We start from the raw sequence: 3,077 nt of genomic DNA on the forward strand, positions 1-3,077 counted from the left end.
GCCCGGCCCGCCCCCTCCCTCCCTCCCTCCCTCTCTCCCTCCCTCCTTCTCGCGTTCCCTCCCTCCCTCCCGGCCTGCCCGCCTCACTCCTCCCCCCACTCCACCCCCCCGCCCCCCCGCACGGGGGGTGGGGGGTGGAGCTCCAGGATCACACTGAGCCCAGAAGGGACCCCAAACACCCCTCAAATCTCTATACTAGCACCCCAAAACGCCCCAGTCAATTTCTATCTCCACTCTGAGATTCTTGATTTCCCGAGAATTAGATTCTTGGACTCCGGATAAACTGGATCCCAGATCCATCGCCCCCTGAATTCTAAGCATTGCCACCAATTTCTTCCCTCAACCCCACTCCCGCCCCGTGACCCTTACCGGGGTCCAGCACCTGTCACCCCACGGGATGTAGAAATGAAGATGGAGGAGGAAGTGTGCTACTAATGTATAGCGCCATTTCCCTCGGGACCTTTCTTGGTTTTCTAACCAGGAATTTCTACCCCCAGATCCCAGAGCTCCCTCCTATGGGTGCCACCAGGTTTTTGATGACATAGGAATGTCCTCGACAAACCTCTACCCACCCTCAAGCTCCACTCCCCAGAAGACGCAGTGGTCAGACTTAGTGGCCGCACTGGGCTGTGGGGGTGGGGCACTAACTGAGGGGTAAATCGAGGAGGGAATTGTGCAACCCTGGAGGATCCTCCAAAGGTTGTAAGCGGAAGATTAGGCTTCAGGGGGCAGGCTGAGATAATACCAATCGGGTTTGCTTCCACCCCCTAACCCTCACTCCGACTTCCCCGGGGGCATTCCAGTGTCCCCCAGTACCGGCCCCTAGGGGCAGCAGAGCTGGGGCCACGCACAGTTACGCGCGGGCTTCCAGGGGCAGACACACAGAGATTGGGGCAATCTCCCCTAGCATGGCACACACATCGCGGTGTCACACGCGCAGCGCCTCACGCACACAGAGCCACACGCCTGGTGTCACACACACACCGTGTCACACGCAGTGTCTCACATACACGCAGGGGTTCTCACGCTCCTACTCTCCCGACTTTGGCTCTCTGGCTCCATCTAAAGGCTTCTGAGCCACACAAACACGCGACACACACCTCTAGAGGTATCCAGAGAGATGGGGACAGACACACTGGAATAGGGAGAGAGCAGAGATTCATTGAAGGGATAGAAGAAGGTTCCCCCTATCACTCTATTCTTTCCCTTACTTTGCATTACTTTACATCCCATAGGGTGGGGGAGGGGAGTTAGCGCAAAGGATCCTGGGAAAATCTTGTTGCACAGTCCCACCATCCAATGACACCTGATACAAAGATGGGGCCTCTATTTAAGGGGGCTGCTCCCGCCCAGGTTAGCGTGATGAGGAAAGATAGATCCCAAGACAAGCATAAAAAAGAGGGCTAGGAGAGTCAGTAATAGAATTGGTCACTCTGCTTAATCACATCTTCAAAAATGTGCTATTACCATTGTCCTTGTCTTCGCCCTTTCATTCCTGACTATTTGGCTTTCTCTCCTTGTCCCTTCATTTCTGTTCCAAATCCCCTATCCCTCTCCCCCTGCCCCTTTAGGTCTGTCCCTAAATGACTACTCTTATCCTTTTATGTCAGGTCCTTAGACTCCAGATAGGATGCCTATCACACTACCCTTATGTATTCCACTCTTTCTCTGTGTCCCTCATTCCACTACTTCATTGTCATTTCTGGTTGTCCACTTCTATTCCTTTAACCCTTTATCTGTTTCCTTGCCCATTTCTCTGTCCTTTAATCTTTTTATCTAGTCTCTCTGTTCTTCCAATTCCCATTCTTCTGTCTCTTCATCCCTATCTTCCACTACCCACTAGCACTGTTATTATGTCCTATATTGCTCTCTTTTTCATTCTGTCCTTTCTCTACCTTGAAGCTGGGTTTTCACCACAGTTGAATTGTCATTGGGATGAATGATGTGTTTAAGAGGATGGAAGTTGCCCAAAGACATCCTTTCTTGGTAGCCCTTTTAGACCAGGTTTTCTCTCTCAACCCCTAAATTACCTCCCTGTTCTCCAAGAAGCCAGAGTTGATACTTGAGGGAAAATAGTTAATTTACCTCTTTGCTTTAAGTAGCATGGAGAGTCAGGACCAATCATCTTGCCATCATCTTGGCTACATCCAGATTTCACTTTCTCTCCTCTCTCCCCTTCTAGTGAGATTTGGACTAGAGAAAGCAATATTAGGGTAGAAGAGAATGAAGTTGGGAAATAATCTTTAGCAAGCAGAGCTGCCCTCCAAATCCCCCAACCTCCCAACCCCCGCCCCCCCAGCCACACGCAGCAAACCCGGCTCCCGTCTGCTGTGAGCCATTCAAAGGCTCCTCTGTTCTCTTCTGCTCACTCAGGACTCCACAGGAGAAGCAGCCGCAGAGCTGGGCAGGAAATGCTAATCACACAGATGTTCTCCTCCAGTCCCTGCTCCTCCACAATTAAACCCAAATCTTCCACTGAGTGGAAGAAGCAGAACCGGGCCAGACTAGCCCTAATTCCTACCCACTCCAACTCCCTGTCCCCAACCCCTAGCTTCAAAGGATCTTTTCCTGTAAACTCGGGGAAGGGAGAGCAAAACCCAGAAGTAAAAGAATACCCAAGGGGGTTGGGTGAGATCTGAATTGCCTTAGGGGAATGGGCAGGTGGAAAAGATATAAACTGAGGAAGCAGGCCGGCATTTTGAAGGAGGAAGGAAGTGGCATCTGAGGAGAGAGAAGACCAGATCCTGGCTCCACACCAAACTGGGAGGGGACACTGGCTAATGAGTTGAGCAGCTGGGAAAGGATTGCTTTAGCAAGGAAGACTGTTACCCTAAGTCCTGGAATTGATAGTATCTGGGACTGTAGCTATATACATATGTGTGTGTGTTTGTGTGTGTATGTATGTGTGTGTGTATATACATACATGTGTATGTATCTATATATACATATATATATAGGGTTATACAAGGATTGATGGGATAGGGGAAGGGGGGAGAAATAAATGAGGGTTTGGACAGTAATTGGGATGCTCCTGTGCCTAAGACTGTGGCTAACACCTGTGTTTTGTAGAAACTACA

The sequence above is a fragment of the Antechinus flavipes genome, chromosome 2, assembly GCF_016432865.1.
Source record: "Antechinus flavipes isolate AdamAnt ecotype Samford, QLD, Australia chromosome 2, AdamAnt_v2, whole genome shotgun sequence".
In the NCBI taxonomy this organism is placed as follows: domain Eukaryota; kingdom Metazoa; phylum Chordata; class Mammalia; order Dasyuromorphia; family Dasyuridae; genus Antechinus; species Antechinus flavipes.